At 46.6% G+C, this 14,367-nt stretch overlaps 1 protein-coding gene and 1 long non-coding RNA gene across 5 annotated transcripts in view; one reads left to right on the plus strand and one right to left on the minus strand.

Annotated features, from left to right (window-relative positions):
• Positions 1-14,367, plus strand: part of LOC135920736 (adhesion G protein-coupled receptor E2-like) — a 565,456-nt gene that overhangs the window by 446,086 nt on the left and 105,003 nt on the right. The window lies entirely within an intron of this gene.
• The window catches only part of LOC139061009 (uncharacterized), a 102,227-nt gene continuing 95,035 nt past the window's right edge, over positions 7,176-14,367 (minus strand). Inside the window, exon 3 of the long non-coding RNA XR_011515141.1 lies at positions 7,176-7,223. This is a non-coding gene — a long non-coding RNA (uncharacterized lncRNA). The remainder of the gene's footprint in view (positions 7,224-14,367) is intronic.

Raw genomic sequence — 14,367 nt, forward strand, 5'->3', positions numbered from 1 at the left:
CGTACTCGGCCCTCGCAATCAGGCGTTGCTGATCCTTGAGGTTGGAGCTGGCCAAGGTTCTCTCAAAAACTCCTTGGTGTGGTAAGGGTTCGGAAGATATAATGGCGCCGCTCTGCAACCCCCTACTATGTGTCTGAGGGACCCGGGCTCTGCGCAGAAGCGGCCTTGCGGAGAGAATTATGTAGGGGCTGTGAGGTGATTTCTGGTTCGGATTTCTGTAGAGCTCGGAGGAGAATCGCTCTTGCTCTCTAGGTAGTGGCTGGTTCGGGGGTGCATAATGTTCTGTGGGTTAGCTTGCGGTGTTGTGGGATGTCTTGGTACAAGAAAGTTGCGGTCACGCCTGTTGGGAGTCGGTCACTGTGACTTCAACCTCTGTTTGGGAGAGCGCGAGGGCTATGGCCGCTTCCTCGGCTTGGAGTGGATTGTTTTGGGTGAGCGAAATGCTGCTCCGATGACTAGGGTGACTGTTGTGGCTGCGCGTCTCAAGTAAGACCCCGCATCCGTGTAGGCTGTAGACGGTAACGTCCCGTATATTGCTTGTACAATACAATATACAAATCAATATCGCCGTAAGTTAATATATCTGTGCTTGACGGGAGAGTTGCTTTAGTTATGCAAAAACTTAGAAAGGAGCCTCTCCTAAGGTTTAGCCGCTACTTCGAAACACCTTATGTTTGTTTCATTATTATTATTATTATTATTATTATTATTATTATTATTATTATTATTATTATTATTATTATTATTATTATCATTATCATTATTATTATTATTATTATTATTATTATTATTATTATTATTATTATTATTATTATTATTATTATTATTATTATTATTATTATTATTATTATTATTATTTGGTAGTCTGGTTGAAGCAAGGAGAAATAATATTTTGGATAAAACTTGGGGGCCGGAAATTTCTTGGAGCCACCGGCTCAGTGCTGTCAAGGGAAATGCAAAACCGTCCATAAAAGTGTTCGTATGCGAACAATGTGGTAATCATATATTACCAGAATGGTTTAGCAATAGCGTTTCAACACAATGTAGTCACATGCCGGACTCCCACGCCAGTCTGAAGTGGGTGCAGCCCGAAAACGTTTTACCAATAGCCGAGGGCTAATGGCGAAAAGGGGTCGAATCAGAAATAACTGTTTTTCTTTTTTCTGTCAAATCACGCATAATCAGTGTGTACACATCATATCAGATGGGGAGGTATCGCGGTTTTTGTGACGTCGCGTGACAGACAGGTGAAGTGGGGGTGGTAGAAAAAAGTTTTTTGCCAAGCGTGCAGGGCTGGTAGCAGAACTGGAATATATATATATATATATATATATATATATATATATATATATATATATATATATATATATATAACATAAAACGAGAGCACACAGTTCTGGAATAAAAATGATGTGAGAAACGAAGTCGCTGCTTCAAGAAACGACGATGATTAAAAGAGGATCACAGTGCAGTAAAGGAGAGCAGGCGTCCACAATGGTGCTTTTTTGATGTCGCTAGCTGTGAAGAATCCTATACGCAAAGTAAATTTTGAAAGCTTGACCACGTCCTTGAAACTTGCATTCCGGTATAGCTCACCGTAATATAGGTATATTTTTGATGCTTGAGTGAGTATTGATGACAGCGTCATCGCGCGTGAGATCGCGCTCTGCCATTTATCTTTGAGATCCATTTGTAAGATGCATATGTGATGTCTAGAATTTGTGTGTAAGACTATATCGTATAGGATGTTATCGTACTAAGAAGCCTGGCTAACCAAATAGTTGGTGTACGCGAGATATCTACGACATGAGATTCCTTGTTATATATATATATATATATATATATATATATATATATATATATATATATATATATATATATATATATATATATATATATATATATATATATATATATATATATATATATATATATATATATATATACCATATTTCTGTAACCTATCAATAAGCTCGGTTGTACCTTAGTCAAAGGGACATTTTCGATCGCAATCGAGACCGAGCGGGTTCAGATTTCTCGGTCACGATGGGCTCTCTTCCGAAGCTTCCGCAAGCGAGTCAATCGCGGTTGATCAATTTGATATTGGTCTAGATCGACCGCGATTGGAATTGTCCGCGTCATACCGGTATGTTTGTAGGACGTCTATAATGCGTGGGTAAGATGTCTATTGGTTGATAAGCGGGTTTCAATTTATTTCTACCCCTTCCGTCACATCTGGCAAGGCGCTCTGGTTATAGAGTGCGAGGGGCTACGGTGGCTAGTGACTGGAATGTGGTGCACGTAGAAACGCCGGAGACTCATCGCACTGAATGCCTTCATTCGAAACGTGGCGCTGGAGGGAACGCGGAGTTTCGTGCAATTCGGAACAGTGGCATTTATCGAAGCCAGAGAAGAGCACCGTCAAGCGAATCACGCCGGTGTTTGCCGACTGGCTACCGGCGATTTAATTACCGCACGTTTGCAGCCAGTGTTGCCGAGGCTCGCATGTTGACCAGGTCCCGCACCCACGAATAACGTGAAACGTTGTTTGGGCGCAACTGGATAGCCTTCGATCGGCAGGGAACCTATCCGGGAAGGCAATTGCTGGGATTTCTGACAGTGGGCCTTCGCGTCGTCGGCCAGTTAATTGGCGGCGTTGCGCTGGAACCTATTCGAGCTGCTCTTTGGGCGTCTGGCGTTAATAAAATAAAACTTCGAAAAAATAAAAGCCACAGGCGCGTATCACATGCCATAATGCTTCCGCGGGTTTCAACTTCGTGCTGTAGTGCTTGACGCAGTTCAGTGCCTGCTTCTTGTAGTGTTCCCCAGTGCGTTCATTTGAATGTCCTTTTCATACCAATCCGTTTATTGCGATTGCCGTTCACACCCACTTAATATTGTTCCTTTCCAGTCCTTTGTAAATTGTTTTATGTATTCGTTTTTTCCAAGCACTGTTGAAATTTGGAACAACCTAGCTGGTTCCTTGCGGGAGAAACCTAATGAAGAGTTTTTGAAAGAATTGTCCAACCATATTTTGTAATTACGTTTCAAATTCATTGTAAAGTCGTGTTGATCTAATCTCTGGTGTATCCACTCCTGCTATGTCTCATGTATTGAGACAGCAGTGTCTGTAAATAAAAAAAATAATAAATAAAAAATAGCAATTACATGGGCCCTCCAAACTCGTTTCTGCCGTCGCCGTCGCCGTGATGTTCCGTATAAAGCCCAAACGCGATAACTTCGTCGCCGCGCGCCACACGCTGTACCTACGAGTGAAAGCTTGCGAGGGTCAGGCGACGATTGCCGCTCAATATCGCGCGCACAAGGGAGGAGGGAGGGGCGGAAGCGCGGGGGAGAGGGGGAAGCGAGAGAGGGGGAAGGCCGGTCTACTCAGGCGGCTACTGCTTACGGCGCAGCCGCCCGCGCGCCTGTATCTTCGAAGAGATCTGCGGCGTGCACAAAGTGTGCTCCCGCGCGGACCTCGTCTTTAAGGCCATCTGCGATGTGGACAAAGTAAGCGGAGAGTCGGTAGCTTACTATGCACCGTATATTCGACGTTTAGTTCCCGTTGCAGCTAGAGACAGCACGAATGTCAATGCGCTCGCTGCTGCTGCCGAGCTTCTTCCCTCCAGCATTTTGACTCAGAGTTTACGCGGTCGTCGAGCGAGATGTGTTCACGTTTACATGTGCGTGCGTGACCCCGTGCATGGTAATTAGTAAGCGAATATTTGCGAGTTTATGCGGCCGTTAAAACAAGAATGCTAACTTCCTATAGCTGCCTACTAATTTGCTATCGCGCTCGATGCTTGCCTTTCGGGGCAAAACTGCAACATTTTCTCCGTCCCCCGCACGGACGGCACATCCACTGCCGCAGATAGATGGATGGATGTTATGAGCGTCTCCTTTTGAACGAGGCGGTGGGTTGCGCCACTAAGCTCTTGTTATTATATTGCCTATTATCCTACCAACGTAAAAAAAAGAGCAACAGGAAAAAAAAAAACGCGAGGAGTTCCCTAACAGCAAACTTTTTGACCCCCTCAATATAGATAACTCGGTATATGGATAAAGAATGCGGTAGATATATGGAAACACAGGAAAAAACAATAACGGAAAAGGGGAAGAGAAATGCGCCCATAATGAAACACAGAGCGCTATAGAGATATTACTTCCGTCTAGCATCCTTTCCATCTTTACCTTGCACATCATAAGCAGCACTGGGGATAAAGGGAACCCTTGCCTCAGTCCCTTGTTGATGGCAACTATCTCCTCGCTCCTCTTCCCTTCCCATTCAACGCAAATGGTGTTTTTTTAGGTAAAAATCTCTCAAAAGCTGTATACAATTGCTGTCTAAGGCTTCCCCTTCCAGAATATCCTACAAAACGTTGAGGCCTACGCTGACATACGTTCCTCTAATGTCTAAAAAAGGCACATATAATGGCCTCCTTCCTACTCTGGATATTTAGAGACACTGAGTAAAGACAAATAAGTCATCGTTCAGACACCTATCGATTCGGAAGCTAGTCTGACGTTCCTCTAGTATGCCATTATTTTCTGCCCATGATTTGCAGCTTTAATTTAATTGCCTCCATCGCTAATCTGCATATTACCAATGTAATCGTCAATGGTCTACATGAGTGAATCCTTTCCCCCCCCTTACCTATATAACTTAAATTCATTCTACTTTGTAGCAAACTTTCAGGTGTTCGTCTATCTTTAAGATTATTTTCTACGGTTTTCAGCGGAGCTTCCTTACTTTTTGGTCCTAGTTCATTAATAAGCCTAACGGGAACCTGGCCTGGCCCCACGCATGCGCGAAGGTGAACGCCATCTGTCGGTGCTGCAAGGAACCCACTGGTGCGCACGGCACGCCTGCTGCTCTGTGATTGGTTGGCCTATTTGGCAGTTGGCCAGGCCGTAGCCACGGTCACAAAACCCGGCGAGGCTCGCAAAAACAAGCTTCGCTTTTAAAAAAAAAGACGCAATGCAGATTTCAGGGACGAACGCGTCCCTCAGCCACCGTGTTCGACCTTGCAAAAAAAGCTGAATCGTTATTCAACATTAAAACGTGCTGAATCACGAGACTCAACGTGTGTGACCTCGTTGAAACGCACCGCACCGCCATAAGAGATGCGCCGCGAATTTTCTGTGGCGAACATGTCCCGTAACGTCAATCTTCATCGTAACGGGTAGTTGGCGTTCAGCTATGAACACGCGCCGCTGCTCAGTTAGCCCGGTCTCGCACTCACACGCTGCCCTTTCTCTCGACGAGATGTCATACAGCTCCCACCATTCACGATAACTAATGAAAGCTATTTGCTTTACTGAAGTATATGAAGGCTTCCGCATCGATAATGCTCTCAACTTCGAAAGCAATGTTATAAATTCTCTTTGGCAAATTATTAACTATTGCCGCAGAGATGCCGCGTTTAGAGGGGAGTGAGGAAAGGCAGGGAGGTTAACCTTCGGTTTGCTACCCTGAACTGGGGGAGAAGTGATAAAAAAATGAAAATAGAGACACAAGGTAAGAATAAGTGCACTAGTTCCACGCACACCTGTAGGCACGCATCCTGTATGTACAGCAGGTAGCACTTACCTGCTGACCTGAGGTAATGTAAAAACGAACTTTTTCTGCCACTAACGTGCATTGGCGTGACCCAAAGATGTGGGCTTCTGGAAACGTTGTTTTTTAGGTCACACACGTGCGCGCGCAATAAATATTTATTCTGCCAACGAGCAGACACCACACGCTGCAGCGTGTATACAAGACTGCAAATGAGTTGCATGACGCGACGCCATGGTTACTTACTGTATTGAACGCAACATGAATTTACTCGCGCTGAAGCGAGATAGCCCGCCGTATGTCATTAGAGAAGTGGCACGCACCTGAATTTACCCAGCTTCGATTGCATTCTCTCGACCCACATTTGCAACTGCGGCTGTTACCAGGGCTTCCGCGAAACGAGGAAACAATGCCGTGCCGCTTACGCTTGGGCGTCGCATTCACGAATGCAACACATATACAATACATATGCATTCACCAATGCATATACCTGTTTGATGGAATGGCTGATAGCGCCGACTGCATTGCCTGCGGTGTCGAGGAGACTATAGGACATCTATTGTGCCCATCTTCTGAAAATGAAAGACATGACATCTGCGCAGCTCTAAATCAGTTATGTAGAAAACCGCTCAACTTGAACAAGATAGTGGGACCGCGGCCTCGCATGTCACAGCTACAAAAGGTCACAAAAGCGATGCTGCGATATTTGAAAGCTACCGGATTGAGCCACCGCCTGTGATCCGGACTGGGTGACCATGCGTGGATACAGAGCACAAAACTTTACCACACCAGCGATATACGCATTGAACTTTCTCTTCCTCTCTTAACCTTCTCGTAACTGGGCTCAGTCCTAATTAACCTTCCTGCCATGCATTTATCATTCTCTCTCTCTCTCTCTCTCTCTACTACTACCGCCGAAATTCATAACCTCGTGGTGTCGCTCACTCCTCTTCGGACAACGTCCTTTTTAAGGCGTCTCATTTGGGAAGCGCCGTCTACTTTCTGTACATGTTCCGAAGTTCCGAAATGGTTCGCAGAAACAGACTTATTCAAGTCGAGCGATAACGGTTGACATCAACCAGTGCTCCCGTACCGTATAAACGACATTGGTGCGGAAGCTTACTGCGGAGTTCTTTCAGACGTCACAGAAGAGAGAGAGAGAGAGAGAGAAATAGAGAGGCACGAAGAAAATTCGGAAGAAGGAAGTGGTGGGGGTGGCGGAGAGAGAGAGAGGAAACGGTAAGGTCGATACAGAACTGGCGGTGCAGCACAGAGTTGTAGGGCCGTTAGGGGACTCGGTTAAATCGGCGTCCCGTCGGCAATGCATGCACGCGCGTCATTTGCACAGGCCATGCATACACGAAAGGGGCCCGCAGAGTGCATGCTTTCGAAAACTTCCTCCGAATCGCCTGTTGGAACGAAATAACGAAAGTATGTAAAGCAAGCAAACGAAAGGTGCACAGAGTACCTCGTTTTCCGCGGAATCGGAAAGCGCCCCGAGTTTGGAGACATGGTCGAAGTGGCTCCTATACATACTCCCGTCTCCGAAAATAGGCGCAGTGCAGCTGGGGCCACTTGGAGTTCGAGTCAGCCAATCAGCGTCGAGAAGCGGCTGCTGGTTCCCACGCAGAGAACGGAGCATGAGCGGCTGGCTCATTGTTCCCTACAAATTAAAACAGTGCACACACAAAAAAAACGAGTGAGAGAGAGGAACGTACAAGACAAATAACAGCAGTGATATCAACAGAAAAAAAAAAGACTGTTATATTCCGGTGAGAAGTAAGAAAACGGTTCATTTGTTCTCACATCGGCAGAAAAAAAGAAATCCATTATTGTAACACGCTAAACAGGCTGTTAGTTAGAGATGAAGAATTTGCCGCAGTCCCTTCAGAGCAATTTATTGACGCGCTTTCTGAGCTTAACAAACGTGTCAATAACGCGAATGTAATATAACGGTTGTTAGTTGAATGCTGGTGATGTTCTCTTTCCAGTCCGCGTCGATGTAAATTTTTTGTTGCATTTCCTTAATTTATGTGTTATAATCAACTAAAGCGCCCAACAAGATGTCTTGTTAAACAGATCTTTCCCTAATGAAGCTTTTCATTCAAATTGGCGCAGTGGGGAAGCTGACCAGCAGTGCCGTGATTCGCTGACGCGGCTCGTAGCATTTGCGGCACCGTTTTCATGCATACAAACTGAGTTCCTAGAGCACTTTTGATTAAACCCTCAGAAGCAAGACAAGTTACAATGGCCTATAAACTTAGAGGACTCTCCAGCTGGCAGGGGTTTTGCTGCAGATTTGGAGTTTTTGGCAAGTTAATTAGGTTGTTAAGCACAACAAAAAAGCCCGCATACACGAGCTCAATGTACCGCGCACGCCACTTTCATCTGAAAACATCAAGAATGTATGCCTGCAGTATACTATGCGGCAAAATACTTCTCTTTTCTTGGCTAACTGTACTCTCTAAAATGGCTGACCGGAAGTTCTCTGGGGTCGTGAACGCAGTGCTGCCACATCGCGGGTGAAAATGGTCGCGGCCGCCTTTCGTGATACAACTGGAGCGTGCGTACTTCGCTCGGGCTGCGCAAGGGAAGCTTCTGAATAGTGCTCGGAAGGCAGGAACTCGGGTTTTGCGTTATTAGGGGATATCGAGCATGCGAACTGAAAGCGACCCATGCCAAACAGTGCATGCAAAGTTTGCGCGGGTCACAGATGTCGAACGAGAGAAGAAGGAAGCTCTATTTCGCATACTGTGTGCTTCGTGCCTGATATGCTTATATTTTGAGGTTTCCGAGCGTTGTGTCTATGTATTGAGTCTGATATGATATTTGCTTGTTTTTCTTCAATATAAATTAGTGCCAAGGTGTTGTCAGTAAATGCAGAGGGGCTGCCACTCTTGTTAGGTTGATGGGTGGTCGCAAGGCACGGGTAACGGAAGATTGATGCAAGAGGCTTCATTTAAGCAGTGAACCTAAACAGTATTATGATGAAAAGATGAAAAGTGCTGCTACGCACCGAAACATCGCATTTGCCTTCGCAAGTTTTGCGTGGAATACATCTTCCTCGTTTCTCTGCCTCTGCACGAGGCCCAGGGTGTGAAAATGACAAAACTTACCGTAATAGAAAAGAAAAAGATTTACAGAAACGATGACGCTTAGCAACAGGGGCAAGAATAAATAAACTGATACGGCGACGAAGGGGAACCGCAAATGAGCAGTACACACATATCCTGCGACAGGCTCCCTGGTGGGCCTGCCTGCCTTTGCTGCACTTCGGTTAAACTTTGAACGACGCCATCCAGCGGGGTGTGACGGCCGCTATCGCGTACGCCCTGGCGTCAACCGCCGCAAACACAATGGCTCATCCGCCTCGGTGGGTGGCTTTCCCGTCAGCCGATTCGTTTTGCGGGAGAGATAGATTTACAGGCGACGACCGAGAAAAGCAAGTTCCATACGCAGACACAACTCCTCCTTCCTCCTCCTCCTCCTCCCTCCCCCCACCCCTCCCTACCACATTGTGGGTCCCAGCTACCCTGCTAGCTCTGGCGGAAGGCGGTGCGGCTCTCTTTTGCGACTTGTTTGCTACTTGCGAGCGTGATTTAGTGCACTTTCAGCTGAACTGTCGCTTCATTTCTAGCTCGCTTCCACAGTTCAGCTCTCTCCCGAGGTCCCCTCTCCTTCCCTACTCTCTCCCGCACCCATAGCCACCAGCAGGATAGGCTTCGAGTCTGCCTGCAATCTCGCCACCAGAAGGGGACTGGCGGTGTCGTGGGGTAGGAAATGCGATCATATATGACGCCGATGCCGGTTTCTCGGAAACTGCATCGAGGCGCCTTCGTCGTGGAAATGCATCTCCCGCCAGTTTATAGCAGCAGCCGGGCTTCCCTGTATAGCCGGCTGGTGCCGACGAGCTCTGCGTCACGTCTTGCCCCCAATACGCGCCACTCCATTGGGGTACATACTGGCAGCGCCGCGTCTTGCGCTGTAGGGAACTCTGGCTTTCAAAATCGTTCCCTGGGGACATTGCGCCGATATGGAGGGCAGTAAGAAAAAAAATTTAAACGTCGCCCGTTCCCTCGAAGTGAAATATGGGCGATAATGCTCAACCCCGACTCTGCTGTCTTCATGGCACGGGGGATGCAAATTTCGCGAACGGATCATGGTTGGTTTAAATGGGCGTTCGGGTTCACCACATCGTTCGACACGCTCGGTATTTCGATTATTACTTTCTCTTCCTTGGTGTTGTGTTTCTTTTTTCCCCTTACGTTTATTTTGCTACGAGACTGCTCGGCATCTTAGAAACCCGAGTGATGGCTTCAGCGCTAAAGTGAGGAAAAAAACAAGAGAGAGAGAGAGAACAAGACCACACCACGTCTGTTCAATCCGGTAATACGCTTTCACATACATAGCAATAACTTTATTGGCCTGATCATTTTGTCCACTCGTTTTGATTAAATCGCACTTCCTTGCTTCTTGTGCAATGACACTTATTTATGGTAGGATGATGACAAGATGGTAGCGACGACGGTGACAAGGGCGACGATGGCAGAGCAGTGGAAAAGTGATTGCATGAAGGCGGCAGGGAGGGGGGGGGGCGGACACCCCCTGCACGCGATACGGCAACACTGGGGGGGGGGACGAGAGAAAGGGAGAGGGGCGTCTTTTGTAGGCTTTCGACATCTATTTTAAATGCCAGTTGACACGACAAACGCATCAGTTATTTTCAACTTCGCACGCCATTTTGAGCCAGAGACGAATGCGTAACACGTGTGTAGACGTAAGAGCGAAAAGACACAGGTTTTTCTTGCACAGCGGCATCAATTATAGGGTTTTGCGTGCCAAGGCCTTGAACTCATAGTGAGGCATGCTGTAATGGAAGACCAGGGATTTATTTTGACCACCTAGGGGGCTTGCTTAGGGTGTACCGCGCACTAGAGCGTCTTTGCCTTTCGCTCCCATTGAAATGTGCGGGAGTCGAACCCGGGAACATCGCGCTTAGTAGCGCAACGCCACGTCCTCTAATAACCGCCGCGAGTCCATGATCGTTCTGGTGACGAGGGTTGTTGCCAGCTATGGAAGAAAAAAAAGAAGTGCACCCGGAATTCCGCTTTCATATGCTAAAGTCTGTTCTTCGCTTCAAGTCCTCTGTGGCCGAGGAGACGCTCCTATACTTTAGGGAAAGAGGTAGTCTCACCGCTTAGCCTCACTCACGTAATGTTGAAGAAAAGAGGACGCAGACGGAACTTGAAAACACAAAACGAAACTCTGAAACGAGGCCGTTAGTTATATGCTTTAAAGGGACCACTAAAGTGAAACGCTAAATATCTATACATTTGCACATTTTTATTTCACAAGTATATGTTTTCATTAATTTCCCGGTATTACGTTGGTGAGTACAAAATAAAACGAAAGTAAACATTCGTTTTTATTATATTTTTCATTTTTATCGAAATCGCAGAGCGGGTACATCTGTCTGACGGCACTCATTTCCAATTTTTTTTAAGTATTTTCGCCGGTACGCGAAACTTGCTAAATTCAGTTACTGGCCTGTTTCAGAAGGCAATGCCGTCAATCTTTGCCACTAAAGTATGTCTGGACCCTATAGCACACGCCGTGAAAATCCGTGACGTCATGGCACGCTGTTGCGTGAAATTACAGGCGGCGTCGCCACTGGTCTATCGTTCTGGCGTATTTTCTGGTTTGTGAATCCTCTTATTTAGGATGAAAGGATTTTTCTTTTCCTTTTTCGTGTTGTGGAAGTGTAAGTTAGTTGAAGGAAAAAACCAGTCAAAGAACACAAAGGACAAGAGGAGAGGAGACCTCTCCTCTTGTCCTTTGCGTTTCTTGACTGGTTTTTTCCTTCAAGTATGTACCAACTGGCCCAGATTTCAACCCTTCTGCAAAGCAAGTTAGTGCCAGGGCTAAAGTTATGTTTCTATCCCACCTGTGGGCGACATACACAGGATCGCCAACTGTATCTCTTTAACAAAGTTGAGGTTTTAATAATAATAATAATAATAATAATAATAATAATAATAATAATAATAATAATATACCATGCCCCTTTAATGACAAAGGAAGAAAACGCTATTCTTCTCAAAGCAACGCAAGCACTTCTTGGCGGACTGATGCTACACTGCCGAACACATCATACACGCGTACTTGCCGGCTGCAGTTGTCTCTCGGTATTCATTTTCTGTGTGTTACTATTATTTTTTCTCATTCTCAGAAGTCGTACTGTACGTTGCAGACAGGGGCAAGAAGCCTAATGAACGAGGATCGTGGATAAGAATTAGTTGGTTGTGCTCGGAGGTGCAGGGACTTTGCCATCTCGTTTCTCCGCCGCGGATCGTAGCCGGTGATCAACCGAGCGACGAGTGTCGCGGTAACGCAATCAATTAGCCGCGCGCCGAGTCACCGTTAATTTGGAAAAATACGGCAGCCGTGTGTCCCACGTACCGCAAAATACAGGACAGAGCACACAAGGGTGATTACATGATGGCACTTACAAAACACGTGCAAAAAAATCTATCTATCTATCTATCTATCTATCTATCTATCTATCTATCTATCTATCTATCTATCTATCTATCTATCTATCTATCTATCTATCTATCTATCTATCTATCTATCTATCTATCTATCTATCTATCTATCTATCTATCTATCTATCTATCTATCTATCTATCTATCTATCTATCTATCTATCTATCTATCTATCTATCTATCTATCTATCTATCTATCTATCTATCTATCTATCTAGATAGTCTGTCTGTCTGTCTGTCTGTCTGTCTGTCTGTCTGTCTGTCTGTCTGTCTGTCTGTCTGTCTGTCTGTCTGTCTGTCTGTCTGTCTGTCTGTCTGTCTGTCTGTCTGTCTGTCTGTCTGTCTGTCTGTCTGTCTGTCTGTCTGTCTGTCTGTCTGTCTGTCTGTCTGTCTGTCTGTCTGTCTGTCTGTCTGTCTGTCTGTCTGTCTGTCTGTCTGTCTGTCTGTCTGTCTGTCTGTCTGTCTGTCTGTCTGTCTGTCTGTCTGTCTGTCTGTCTGTCTGTCTGTCTGTCTGTCTGTCTGTCTGTCTGTCTGTCTGTCTGTCTGTCTGTCTGTCTGTCTGTCTGTCTGTCTGTCTGTCTGTCTGTCTGTCTGTCTGTCTGTCTGTCTGTCTGTCTGTCTGTCTGTCTGTCTGTCTGTCTGTCTGTCTGTCTGTCTGTCTGTCTGTCTGTCTGTCTGTCTGTCTGTCTGTCTGTCTGTCTGTCTGTCTGTCTGTCTGTCTGTCTGTCTGTCTGTCTGTCTGTCTGTCTGTCTGTCTGTCTGTCTGTCTGTCTGTCTGTCTGTCTGTCTGTCTGTCTGTCTGTCTGTCTGTCTGTCTGTCTGTCTGTCTGTCTGTCTGTCTGTCTGTCTGTCTGTCTGTCTGTCTGTCTGTCTGTCTGTCTGTCTGTCTGTCTGTCTGTCTGTCTGTCTGTCTGTCTGTCTGTCTGTCTGTCTGTCTGTCTGTCTGTCTGTCTGTCTGTCTGTCTGTCTGTCTGTCTGTCTGTCTGTCTGTCTGTCTGTCTGTCTGTCTGTCTGTCTGTCTGTCTGTCTGTCTGTCTGTCTGTCTGTCTGTCTGTCTGTCTGTCTGTCTGTCTGTCTGTCTGTCTGTCTGTCTGTCTGTCTGTCTGTCTGTCTGTCTGTCTGTCTGTCTGTCTGTCTGTCTGTCTGTCTGTCTGTCTGTCTGTCTGTCTGTCTGTCTGTCTGTCTGTCTGTCTGTCTGTCTGTCTGTCTGTCTGTCTGTCTGTCTGTCTGTCTGTCTGTCTGTCTGTCTGTCTGTCTGTCTGTCTGTCTGTCTGTCTGTCTGTCTGTCTGTCTGTCTGTCTGTCTGTCTGTCTGTCTGTCTGTCTGTCTGTCTGTCTGTCTGTCTGTCTGTCTGTCTGTCTGTCTGTCTGTCTGTCTGTCTGTCTGTCTGTCTGTCTGTCTGTCTGTCTGTCTGTCTGTCTGTCTGTCTGTCTGTCTGTCTGTCTGTCTGTCTGCATGGTTGTCTGTATGTCAAACACACACGCAAACACATTTTCTGACGCACGCAGGCGAACGCACTTACGCACACACGCTTGCACCTGAACTCGGGCAAAAGCAAGGCACGCCAGGTCGGCGAATTCGCGACACGGACAGGGGAGCGAGGGAGCGGGCAATAATACCGCCCGGAGATGTCAGGAGCGACGAGTACCAATTTGATGCTCGGTCGGTCGCGTAACGACCCCGACGACGACGACTTATTCAGGGACCGACGTCGCCTTTTCCCCAGAAGGCCGGGGAAGAAGGAAGGCTTTTCTGTTCGCTGATCGCGCCGCATTAATGCAGCGAACGGAGGTCCGCAACGAGACTACGCCGTGTCTCACTGCGTAACAAAGAAAGAGAAGAAAGAATGACGGCAGCACTTTCTTCCTCGGAACAGAGGCAAGAGAGAAGGCACGTGGGCCGAAGGCGAAGGGTCAACGTTGGAAGAGGTAGCGGTGCGCAAAGAAGGAGGTGCTTTCTCTCCTATTTAGGGCGAGTGTATGGGGAACGGGGCACCGGAAATAAAATTGGGGGATGAAGGGATTGCCCCTTTCATATGGAGCGGCATGGGAGAAGGGAAGAAAGAAGTCTCTTTTATCCTTTCGAAATCGTTTGTGGGCAGAAAAGAGTAATCAGGATAACAAGCTGGCGTGCACGTAGAAGATATGTATGTTTTGACTGCTGCCCTTTGTAGAGCCGCCGAATGGAGAAAAGAAGTGTTAAAAACAGAAAGGAAGTTGCTGGAAACAGAATGAAGACGTGGAGTCCGCGTAGGCTCGGCC

The sequence above is a fragment of the Dermacentor albipictus genome, chromosome 6 (genome assembly GCF_038994185.2).
Source record: "Dermacentor albipictus isolate Rhodes 1998 colony chromosome 6, USDA_Dalb.pri_finalv2, whole genome shotgun sequence".
NCBI lineage: Eukaryota > Metazoa > Arthropoda > Arachnida > Ixodida > Ixodidae > Dermacentor > Dermacentor albipictus.